We start from the raw sequence: 13,620 nt of genomic DNA on the forward strand, positions 1-13,620 counted from the left end.
TTGTTTTTCCAACTACTAGGCGAACTACAGCAACATAAAATCAATATGCTGCATATTGCAATGGCATTTCATCTCACTAACTCAATTAAATGTATCGCAGCTTAGATTGCAGGAGAGAGATATATACACTGCCTTCATATTATCCTCTCTTGCGCACCAAATAGACACACACTCATACAAACAAATGCCTTTCTTAAATCCATTCTCATCTTTCTTCCCACGCTGCCTCTTTTGGAGAGCTATTCACATTTTATAGAGTGCTGAATATGAGACTCGGGGGTTGTTCCTAAAAGTTTCTGGAAGTAAAACGAAGCCGCCGCCGCCGCCGTGCGCTCTCCTCAGCAGTCGTCCTGGCTTTGTTCAATAAAAAATACCCTCTCCACGATAATGGCTGCCATATTCCACAGATGGCTGCATCTACATTTATGTGAAGCATTTTATGTTTCCTTTTTTCATTAGCACATCAAGTGCATCTGAAAGCACAGGCGCCACTTCCTCGTTTTATACACTGAACATGTTATTTCAGTTTCTTCAGTTGTGACTGTGTGTGAAGTCAATAAATCCACGGGCCGACTACCATCAACATGTACACACAAGTTTTCAAGTGATTTTGGGTCAAGTCCATGTCAGATCTGAGGTCATTCAAGTCCAAGTCAAGACTTGTCAAAAATGAAAGGTTAAGATCTGGCATGGCTTTTTCTCAAGTCCCACACTATTCAAGACAAGTGTCAAGTAATTTAAGGAAAGTCAAATTCAGGTCTCGGGTCATTGGAGACTTGCAGCTCCAAGTCAGGTCTCTAGTCATTGCAGAGAACCACGGTCCAAGTCGGATCTCAAGTACTTTGAAACAAGTCATCTTAAGTCAAAGTCAAGTCTTGAGACAAGCCCAAGCCAAATCGTATCATTATACACAGGACCAGAAGCATTACATTCCAGATCTAGTCTCATTGCCTTCAAAATAGGGCCATGCCAAGTCTCAAGTCATATCAGTCCAAGTCCCAGTTCAATCCAAAGTCATTAGATACTTGTTAAGTATCAGGTCATCCATGTAAGGTCCAAGTCTCGAGACATGTCGAAGCCCAATCTCATTGTTGGAGACAGGACCAAGTCAAAACTAACGTCCTTTGAGAATCATGTGGGACCATTTTAAGTAAAGTCTCGTGTATCATTCAAGAAAAAGTCCAAGTCAAGTTTCAAGAAACTCGAGACAAGTCTTAAGTCGTTCAATGCAAATCTCAGTCAATTCTCAACTCAAGTCCTATAAACTAAGTCCAAGTAAATTCACAAACTTCTCTTCGTGAGTAAATTGCAAGTCATGATGTCAGTCTTTCAGTGTATCAGTTACATCCCCAAGTAGTGTCCCAGGCTGCCCCCTCTCAGTTTATTAGTCTTACTAATCAATACTTTTGGTCTTAGTTGACTAAGACTTCTAATGTCAATTAGTCATTTTTTTAATGTTTTTTTTTATGCTGAAGGACTTATTCCCAAGAAACTTATAAGCACACGATATTTAAAGTGGTGCTTTTTTGTGTGATTCTTTGTGGAGAAAATCAATTTTACAGATCTAATGATTAAATCAACTAATTTATTTGCTGACAAAATCACACGAGTGTTAGTTGACTCAGAATTTTTGTGAAGCTTGGCTGGAATCCAAGTCTCGGATCTCGAGCTCTGCTGAGGTAAAACACATTAGCAGAGAAATTACTTGGCCGGTTTTACATTTACAATCACGCCACCAACTCCTAAAGCTCACCCCTCCATGTAAAACAATTGGCAATTACTGTAGGATGAATGGATGTTTGCAGATGTCCCCAGTGGATTACTGCAGTATACGTCAGGTTCGAGTGGTCCGTGATATGGGGGAGAAATCATCATTGAGATTTAAAAAGGGCAAAGAGACTGAAGAGGAAGAAAGGGAAAGTGGGGCAGAAAGGGACAGATTACAAGAGAAAGCCTGTAACAAAAGAAAGGCATACTTGTGACAAGCTTTGGCAGTCTTATGGAACCAGCAGTGGCATGGCTCCTGCTCTCAGCACACAGTAGTGGCATTGTCCATCTTTCACATCCTAACAAAGAGCCGGGGTCCTCCACGGTCCACTCCCCTCACCGGGGATGGATGTTGCACTAATGCAGTACACACAAGCTCCACAGCTTTCTTTTGTCTCTCCCTCCAAGGACTCTGACGAGTTCTTTGAACTAGTGGAAATTGTATTTCTTCAATTCCCGTTTTCTTTTTTTGGATTAAAGAATAAGAGATAAGCATCAGTCCTACAGGACTTCTTCACAGCTTATAAAAGCGATACACATTTCCTTTGACTGATACAGCTCTTGGTATTTACAAGGGCAGGTGTGAAGGATGTTCTTCGCCCTTCTTCTGTGTCGGTTTCTTTAAAAAAAAAAGAGCGTGAATGACAGGTTCTTGTCAGTGTTCGTCCATTTCTACAGCTCATCACGGCAAACAATGATGTGCACTCTGCCACTTACTCCGTCCTCTCTCTGTCCCTGAGCCTCTCACTCACTAACGACACCAAAAAATAGGATGTAGAGATGAGGTGGAAAGCCGCCGTAAATGCAGTCCATTTTCGTTCTGTTACCAGAAATCCCAGCCTAACACGGTGAATACATGTTTCAGAAAGCCATGCTTCTACGATGGTGTGTCTCTCTCCTCTATCCCTGCCTTAACCACTCTAATGTCTGTATTACATACAAAGGAGGAGAAAAAACAGGACAGGTGGAGAGTTCTTTGGAGAAAGGTATCTTAAATCCCAGAGATTACATTTTACCGGGGAAATGTCAAGGTTTGTAAAATGACCTGTTATCTATCTGGGCCTCAGGGCCAGACTTGGCAACCAATGCATTTACTATTAATGGGTGAACAACAAGAGAGGTGGAAAAAGATGTTTTCCACTGTAAGGCCAAGAGTTCAGATTCAGTGTACCTTCTTGAAAGTGAGCTTTATGAGACACAATAGTACGTTTGTTCTTAACTCCAGGCTGTTGGGTTCTTCTTTACATTTACAGTAATACTCACAATAAAGTACACTATAATTGTTGCATCATGTTGTGAAATGGGCTGTGTAAATTCTGGAAAATGTGTTTCTGCTTTATTTTGTAAAACTGCAGTAGAATTCTAAATATAGTAATTAACTTTTTAAGTTGTGTGAGTGAATCTGCAAGTTCATAAGGATAAGCGTTCACAGCTGTAAAGGAAAAATGAGGATTTACAAAACAGATTTTGTGGGAATTAGTCCCCAAATCCTAAAGAGATTGACTCAGCATGGGGTTGGAAAAGACAGAAATTCTAATTCATTGAAGTATTGTAATGTGTAAGATCTGTCCACCGGGATAGATGTTGTATTTTAGCTCTTAATCTAATCAAATTTGAATATGCAAATTTGAATTTATTTCCCTGAGATAACTTTTAAAATCTTTAAAAAGCACCAAAAATGGCAACGTCCTCGTCTGAATATTTTCATGCAGCAGATTTATATGCAAATTCAACCGCAATCTGTTTGGGAGAACAACAAGATCTTTGTAAAAGGGTGTCATGGTCACTGGTCTTGTTTTGGTTTTACTTTCTTCTTAAAAAAATACTGGCAGCAGGCACACAATACCTGTCATTGTGTGCTTTTTCATTGTCAACAGAACTGCTTCAAATAAAAACCCTTTAAGTAACAGTTATGGTCTGTAATATAACATTTACGGAATGACATTTAAAAAGCAAACATCTGAAAACAAAGATTATTATTATCTCGCCTCAATTTTAGCTCTTTGAGTTTGTTACGAGCTACAATTGAATCCTCAAAACAAAGCATTAGTGGACAGATACAATCGAGACTATTTGATATGGTGGAAGTTGTTTAAGCAATAATTCATGACAAGAGGTGGCAAAGAACACCACACAGCGTGGTCTGTTATTTTCTGCATCAGGTCAGCTCGGAGTGTATCATTGTGCTTATGTCTACCTAACAGGTCAGGTTAATATATGAGTCTATTTCACCAGTGAGAGTAGACTTGTAGTAAACGCAGAAGCTGTCGCTATAGCTGCAGTTTAATATAACTTGTGAATTGACTTAGAATGCTGGTTTAACTGTTGCCAAGAACTTTGTTTGAAGAAGTCCTGTTGTACAGTTTTAATGGTCACCTGCCAGCCAATGGGAAAGATATATTTCCCATGGCTGTAGAAAGTCTGCAATTAGACGAAGATTACTAGCCTCGGATAAAGAGTCCCGTTCTGAAATATCGACCGGTGTCAAGCCGCTATACCCACTGGGTGAGAAAGCCTGTCTGAGCCCGAGCCGCCTCTGTGAATGGCCGTTCCCTGTTGGAAACCAGGTACCGAGATAAGCTAATGATTCAGGTGCAAACGGAGTGTAGATGGCCGGGGTGATATAAAGCCTTGTCAGCAGTTGGCAGACGTCACTACCACTAATTGCAGCATCTGTCAAGGCTGGAGAGGAGAGAAAGCTGTTCCAGGTACAGCGATCCAAATGCCAAACCTGATTTTATCACGGTCTGTCAGATTACAGCAAAGGCTCCACAGCAGCCAACCAGCAGCAGCCCACCTGCTTTTCCACAACTGTTGTCAGGGACTGGATTAAAAATCCAAACACACATTCCATTTTTTTTTTATTTGAGATATCGGTCCATCTCTGTCAACCTGTGGTCCCATTTTGTGTTCGGCTCCCCCGCAAAATCAGATCACAATTTGCATCGGCAAAACAAGCTGTCTGAGCGAGTACTCCCCCGGCTTAGACTGATGCGTTTCGACCGTCGGTTATCTCAAAACGGTAAAAGCTACAAAGCCACTCCAAGTTCACTGGAAAGCGGCGGCACATTTCATTCCCCCCCCCCCCCCCCCCCCTCTGTCACATAAAATTTTCCATCTGACACCATGCAATGAGAAAGAGGGGGGGGGGGGGCTCCAGCTTCTGTCATCAAGCCACACCAGGGGCATACTAATATCAGCTCAGTCCAGCTGCCCTCCACACTCGGATGGATCAGCTGGATCATGAAACATTACAGAGCCTCCCTGTCTGCCGCAAACAAAAAGGTGGCCGGCCAACATGCAACAGCGAAGGATTCCATCTATTTAGGTGTGTGATTGCTTATTACTCTGCCGAGGTCTGAACGTTGGCTTGAGGACATTTCGCCTCCGTTTATTTGGGGTGAATTTGACCGCCGGACTGCCAAATTGATCACCTCGAATAGCGAACGAACTGACTGTGCAGACATTGGCTGGGGCCAGTGTGTGTAGAGTGTATATATGTTTTAGTTTGAATTTCTTATTTCCCTCCAGACCCCTCTCCTTTTACCTCTTGTCTGATGTCAAACAGCCTCAGGAAAACCTTCTTTTCTTTTTCACCAGAATTGCATTCTTAACCATTTCAAGTCGTGCCGCCTAAAGTGACTTTGCAAGCAGTGGAGACGCCTCTCACATCCGTTTCGTGTTCAGTCTGAACACACCTTAACACCCAACAAAGTCCTCATACTGTAAACAAAACAGGTCATTTAGATGTAGACATTCAATCAATTGTTAATATCCAAACAAGTGATTGAAGGAGCTTGAACAAACAAACAATGCTGTCCTTCTGGCGAGGACGTCACCGCTGGCTGCCTCAGGTACTAAAACAAACACAGATGTATCCTTGTACGGTCAACGTTTCATGTTATTGGAGTTTCGTTTTCATTGAGACTTGCATTAGTCCAGCGCACATGGAAAGAACCATTCCAAGCGAAGACCTCGGCATGACACCGTCCCTTGAATAACTAGGACCTATACTGTTTTCCTTCTGTCAGCAGGTCAGCAGGTCAGCAGTGTTGTCAGGCGAACCTTTCAGGACTCTCATTACGAGCGCCGCGCAACCCAATCATAAATACACAAGATGAATGGATTTTACGAGGTGGTGCGTGAAAATGTCAAGGGTGTGGTTGTTTGGTGTGTCACCGGTAAGCGAGCATGCGTTGTGAGGAGCCTGCTGAAAGGCAGGGTTATTGCAATGTCAACACCTTTAGGAAGATGGATGTATACTTTCAAAACGGAGCGAAATAGACCTCATCACCCCATTAAATTGCAGTTAACAAAAAAGGTCAGTGATTACGAGCTAGACATGTTCTAACCAGTGCAATGGGAGAAGCATTAAGGGAGTCTGAGAGAGTCTGCTGGTTATACAGGTTAAACAAACAAACATCTAGACTACTAAATTAAAACTGGAGTAATTTTGGTTGAAAAATGTTATTAAACAGGTTCCATATAACTTTTATTTTTTAATATGCGATTGTGATCTGCACTATATTTAAATATACTCTTTTGAATGCTTTTGAAATAAAAGAATGATGTGACTTAGACATCTACAAAACACTTTTAAGTCACATTTAGCCCAGTTTTACTCCTTGTCTTGACCAAATAAATGCTTACTGGGACACTGCAAAGTCCACCTCGGATGGTAATGTCTAATGAAAATGGGAGGAATTTTATGAGCCCAGAAGAATTAACATACTGCATAGTGGGTAATCCAACCCCAGGCTTGTGCAAAGACAGGCGGATATTGTGTTTTCGTCCTGTAGCTTCACCAGGTGTAGCGCTGGCCTGTCAGAGCCGGTGTGCTGATAGCCCCCGGGCATGTAGCTGTGGCACAGAGCAGTACGAGGCGGAGGGGCTGCTTCAAATGTTCCCCAGTGGAAGGCTAGTGTGCCGCTGACATGTGCCGTGAGGTCTGAATGTGCCGCATCAGCGGGATTGTGGAGGACACTTGAGGATCAAACCTCAGCAGAGCGTCTTTCAATTCTGGCTCATGCACCCTCCGTAATTCAAAGTTAAAAGTCGCAGCGTGTCGGACTGTGTGATTGCATTCATCGGTGTCTCCCTGTGAGAGATCTGATTTAAATGCAGGAGCAGGAGAATGGAACCATGATGTGAATGTGCTCCAGTCGAGCAACGACGGGCAACTTCCTCTGTGGCAACAGCCCTCAAACGGAGCGCCACACATTCACTCACGAGTAAAAAGGAATGTCACACACTGTGTCATGGTCCGACAATGAGACCCAGTTGTCATTCGCATGTCAAACCACTCTTGTAATCAGTCTTCGGCGGGGGTGTTCCTTCCAACCTACCTATGTGTCGAGAGGGGATTGCTTTTGAGAAAATTGCACATAGCTTTTAATTAAAGCCTCACTCTCCGGTTGTGCTTCTGTCTGCTGCAGGGTGTCACTGCTCCTTTTACATCCTACACAGACAGAAAACTAGAGACAATTGTGCTCTACTGGTGCCAGCATTACAACAGCGTTGCGCCTAATTTGATGGATGAATATCATCATTGATACCGTATTTAACTGGTGCAGGAATACATGTAGAAAATAGTCCAGGCCTGTAAGGAAGTGATTCTATACAGTACAACTCATAATTCAATACATCAGAACACAAACAACTAGACGCAACAAAATCTCATTTCAAGTGAAGCAGTGTTTATTGCACAGCTATATAATTACATTGTTGAGTTTTTTCTTCTGGTCATCTTTCAGTCCAAACCCCACATGGGTTGAAATTGATTGCATTGCTGTTGCTGTGGAAATGATTGAGCAACCAGCCTCAGTTCATTCACTGTCCCTAACCAAAACACCCGACAGTCCACAGTCATTAATTCCGCCGCACTTACAGCAGACGACTAGGTTTGCAAAATGACATTTGACATCCCTCGTTAGTAATTAATCAGCTCAGACAACGAACAAGAACGACGTTGCTGATTCATTTCACCTCAGCCTGATGACAAAAGTATAGAGCCCCTTCACCCTTGGGCCAAGGACAGCCCTTTTTTACGAGGTGTTGCGCCATGCTAACATTAACACACTAAACACGCTGGCACAGAGCGTCGCAGCACCGCTTTAATGGACCTTTGATGGCATCCATCGTGAAAGACGTTGAGAGAAACTGCTGAAGTTAGAAAGTGACATTTCATGTTTGCCGTTCACAGGGAAGCAGTGCTGCATCAGACGGAGAGTGCCACGGTGATGCTTAGTGTTTTGATTTATCCTTTATGACACTGAGAGCTTCTGTGGCAGCTTGCCCAACCCCAACTTGTAGTCTCCTTGTCCCCGCGAGTCTCTGCGTGATACTTAAGGTTGCCAGTCTTCCCGGGAAGAGTGCCTCTGCCTCTGCTTCCTTACACACAAACACATTTTTTCTTTTGATTCACCACCTTGGATCTGATCTACACACGGCCCAGTACATCCCATCCCCTTGTCCCACCATGTGCAGGAGCAATTAATCCTTCACATCTACCCACTTCCCTTTTTCTTCCCTCTCCTCCCAGGTGTCTGCTCCATGTTTTTAGGAATGAGACTTGAATTCCTGTGGTCATTTTTTTTTTTCCTCCGGCAGTGGAAGCCGAGGCCCACATCTCTCCCCCCCTCTTGCCCTCCTCCTCCCTCCTGCTGCCTCCTCCTCTTCCCTAGCCTCAGACATGAACTCTGTAAACACTGAGGCTTTGTCTGCAGCTGTTGTGGTCAGTCTGCAGCGTAAAGTCGAGTCCTAACGGAGCATCAGTTTGTGAACTGCCATTTGGTTGACCAGAAGAGACAAGGGGGCGGCAAAAAGGCAAAGCCACTGTGACTGGTGTTGTCTGCGGCTCATGTATCCTCCAAATACCTGTAGGCGTATTTTATGACCACAAGTGGTGGCTTGTCCTCATTTTACTGCGGTCTCAGTGGCATGGTTGCCACATGTGAGCCGTGTACATCCCACTGGAATAGTAGCAGCACTTGTAACAGGCTGAGATCGATAGGAATTTAATTGCCAGTCACATTAGAGATGGATTGTAGCCACGGGGACTGATACAAAGATAAGGAAGAATTATAGATTGCCTAAGCTACATTAAAAATAATTGTAACACATTTAAAGATGCTGACTGACAAAAACAAACACACACACAAACACACACACACACACAGCAAAGCCTCTGAAGAAGACGCAAAGCTCACATTTTACAACAATTCCAGAGTTCAGTGACAGACTCTTTGCATAATATGCAGCACCTTAATATTTTGAATCAACATAAAATCTAAATGGGTTGAGACTTTCTCTAGTTTTTGTAGAGGACTCTTCTGCTCGATCCATCACAAAAAAACAAACATGTATAGTTAAAACTACTATTTGAACATGTATAATGTTTACCATGTATACCAGCTTAGTTTAGCATGTTAGCATGATATTATTTGCTTAACCAATACCAACGTACCAAGTCATGGTGCCAATCTATTCAATAGCTGCTGAGAAATTTCACTAGACACATGAAAACTTTTTCTGGGGGAGCTAGATGCAAAGTCAGGGGCTTCATCCTCTAGAGACCAAGAAGTACTGTACAAAGTTTCATGGCAATCCATCCAATATTTAGATTTTTAAGTTGAAATATTTCAGTCTGGACCAAAGAAATGGGTCGACCAACCATCCCTAGTCCCGCCGCTAGCACAGCTAAAATCCTGGTTTAGTCCATGTTTAAAGTTAGCGCTGGCTACTGCAACGCTCCCTGATGGTGAACACAATCGCAGCACCACTGATGGCTTTGAGGCGCTGACATTCACTCATTGCAAGTGTCTCTCTTGGCATCTGTGCTATCTTTCATTTTCTCCAGGCATTTTGCAAATGGTGATTGAGCTGGCCCACATGAATTTGAAAATCTGTTATATGAATCACACTCTGGTCGCCCAGGGTCTTTCTTGTAGTCTCCTGTTACCTCTGCTGTGAATCTTTCCTCATTCATTACGGTGAAGAGCAGCTCAACCAGTGGTAGTCCTTTTACTCTAATTATGTCTTTCCAATCAAAAGCCCAGACAGAAATGTTACCGGCTGTGGATAATGAAATTAAATGAATTTGTAATTGAGTTTATTTTCGAAAGGAAAGTGAGCAAACTATGGCCAGCAACATGAACAACAGGTAGATGAGTCATTCTCCTCTTGTATATATAGTAGAGATACTGCCTGGCATTTTGCATTCAGTACCACAGCGGCCAGAGATGTGCACAGACGTGTAATTCATCAGATGCTCTTCACTGGGATTTATGCAATTTCTTGCATGATCGCTGCGGTGTGATGACACTCAGTTTCACATGGGCCTACATGTAAATTATATGAAATGCATTAGAATCTGAATGGGCACAAATGACCTAAAAACTTTACTTTCATTTAAAGGAGCCGTATTTAACATTCTGAACATTGAGCAGCAAACATCTATTATCTCTGTAAAGATACGGTGGATTAATGTCTACCTCAGCAGAGAATGAAGTCGCTCTCCCTGTGTGTGTGTGTGTGTGTGTTGTTATCCCAGCTTATCCTTGCTTTGTTGACATAGCCAGGCCTGCCGCGCATGCTTTTGGTGCATGGTCGTGCATGTGAGCGTGCCTCATTGGTTATCATTCACTCTGCACTGGCGGCTTCAGCTGATAACGGCATCTCGACCTACAGCGCCACCGTGGAAGTCTAGCACTTACCCTTGGTTTCCCCTTCCGATAAACTCTGTCAGCTCTGTCAGAACTTTAGCCGTGTTTGAGCCTTGTTTTTAATGGAGCTTCACTTGTTGCCATAAAGTTTCGAAGCCAACCGAGAGCATAGAGACTGAAGACTTCTGTAATATGGTGAATACGGTGGAGCTTTGTCTTGACACCATGGCAGTTTTCCTGATATAAGATTTAAAAAATTGCAATATATTGCAGTGCTTACAGTATCGCAATAAATCGAGATATATTGACTTGTAACCCCTGTCTTAAGACACGTATCATATCGTCAGCCAAATTGGATACGGTTAGCAATGACAACGATGTTCTGCCCTCGTGGACTCGAGACAGGCAGTGTGTGTTCAAGTGGCTTTGGAGGGAGGCCTGAAGGGAGGGGCTGAGATTTTTTCTTTTTTTGTTGGATGCTCACAAATTCTTGCGTAAGATTTTGCATGGGGTGAGACTTCTACAACTGTGGCCATGTCGTATTTGTCTTTTGAAAGATTCATAAGGACCGCAGACGTGTCTACAAGCCAGACATAAATCAAGTTGAGGGTGTGACAACTGAAACGATTAGTTTGAGAGTCACAGCGTGCCTCAGATCTGCAGGGAGGACCATGTCCTTCTGAGGACCTTGCTGCACCTAATCAATATATATCCCCTCGGGTGTGAACTGAAAGAGGCACGCGGAGGAAGAGAAAAATGGTCAGCGCACATTACTCTTCAAAGATTATGTGTCATTTGCCCTTTAGGATGCACATGTATTTTATCAGTGCACTCAGATGTCATAAACTTAATTCAAAAGGCCCATTAATATGAGCACTGGCAGGCGAGTCCAACGTTTTTCTCTGATTTATCTGTCATGGTAAAGGGGAAAACGAATAGCTTATCCGATTCCGGCACAATTCTCAAGCTGGCACCTTATTCTCCACCCATTTAACGGAGACAGAGCTTTATAATTTATCCTCTTCTTAACTTCAACTTTACCTTGAATTAAATTTCCGGCACAGTACTTTGATTACATCCGTGCTAAGTACCACAATCTGATTTCTCCATTATGTAAGGAATGAATACAAATGGGCTGGCTGAGAGAGCGACAAAGGGGCAGGAGGAGGGAGGGGGACACGGGGATGGATAACAAATTAAAGGAAAGGCAGTCGGAGAGACCAAAAAATTGAGGAAAGACAAAGAGGAGGCGATGAACAAAGAGCTGAAAGACTGGAACGAGAGAAGCGAGTCTGGATGAGCCCCTCTTGACCTTCTTGGTCTGAGGAATTGTGTTGGAACACACACTCGTCTTTGAAGCCCAGCCTTATACCGCATTCTTGAACGGACCAGGCTTGACTGTTGGCACAGAGCGTGTGGCGGCGCAAAATCAAGTAGCTTTAAAGAAGCATCTCCAGGTTTGGCTAAAGGCTGTCAAAGCCCCGCTGGAGCCTGGCCCTCTGTTTTTTCCAGGATCCTCACTGAGCCTGCGGCCTGTCACTTCCCTGCCAAAACTGGAGCTCATTTGTGGAATACGGTGTGCTTTCCCATCGTGGCAGAGTGGGATGCAGGCCTCCGCGGAGTGCGGGATCAAAGCATGCGCATGCAGGACACACAAGCGCATTGCTCGGTGTCATCCGATGATAACCCTCATTTCTCCTGCCAGGCTGGATTCCACTCATATTTCACAAGCAAGCTCTGGGCCTTGCTCATCTCTCTGCTCCGCTTCATATGAAATAATAACCTGTCCCAGATTGTAGGCTGGGTGCACTTTCGCCCTAAACTACAAGGTCTGTTTTGACAGCGCAACTGATGAAACAAAAATCTGTTCATTAGGCGGTGGCCTGAAGGTTGGCGAAGGTTGAACCAGTGGGTGAAATTTGATTCATTTATCCACATGTTACGCTACTTTATACTTCTACTTCAGGACTGTTCAGAGGGCAAAAAAACTAAAGTTTTCAAATGCATCTCACAAAGGGGGTTTTGCCTTTGGCAAGGTTGCCATTGTAAATACAAATGTGTTCCTAAGGACTTGCCTGGTTGAATTAAGAATAAAGAAATAAAAAATATTGAGTTCACATGTGAAAGGAGCTACAGTGACATGATGATAACCGATGAACTCCATCCACTGAGAAAGACTATAAAATGTGGTTAAAAAGCCCCGTAAATAAAAGTGCAATAGAAAAAAAGAAATGCACTTTGGAGTTGGCCTTGAGTGCTGCCATTAAAAGTGAAAAGCATTAAACTAATTAGAGTGGATTCTATTGATCCTCAACAGCATGTACTGTTTTCTTTTACATTTTTACGTTTGAAAATGAAATATCGGCCATCTGTCGCATTACTTTTTCCCAAACAACTCTCCTGGCTTTAAAAAAAACAGCAATAGCAAAGCGGCAAATACAGTTCAACCTACATGAAGGTCAAAATTCATCCGTACCAATCGTATAAGAGATGAAATCTTCATCTGATACCGTCCGTCAGATCTCTAGTCTACCACTGCTGCTGTTTATATTATTGTTGTGTAGCGAAATTATAAGTGGATGCAGTCTGTGCAGCAGGATTTATGCTGCATGAAGGTCAAGACTCGGAGGGGGGGGGGGGTTGGGGGAAACCGTCTTTTACAGCTGGCTTGAAGTTGTTGCCACAACATCCAGTTCAGGACAGCTCGTCTTCTGGGAACGACAAGTGTCAAATATGTCAACTCTCTGTCAGTGGAGGTCCCTGTGTGCTGCCGGTCCAGAGGATTGTGTGACAGCCTGATAGATGGATCATCCAGGTTGCGGCTTGTAGGCTTTAACAGTGTTATACTTGTGACTATACACCGAGATTTGTCAACAAGTCTTGAGTTGTAGCTGAGTGAGGCTCTTATCCCGGCATTTCTTCCTGTTATTTTAAGCTTTGTATTTAACACCTGCCCCATAAGCGTTTCTGCTTGGTACCCACCAATCTTTAGTTTCGTTTCAGTAAAGGCACAGCACCATCTAGTGTTACATCTAGAATCATTGCAAAATAATAGATTAAATGCATAACTTCAGTATAAAAGGCGCAATCTCCACACTCACAGGTCTAAATCGTTGTTTGAGGAATCTCTCGCAGACATTTTGAGCCCTTGATGAACCCTTTCTGTAAGTCCGCATTTCTGCAGACTCTG

The sequence above is a fragment of the Pholis gunnellus genome (assembly GCF_910591455.1).
Source record: "Pholis gunnellus genome assembly, chromosome: 21".
Taxonomy (NCBI): domain Eukaryota; kingdom Metazoa; phylum Chordata; class Actinopteri; order Perciformes; family Pholidae; genus Pholis; species Pholis gunnellus.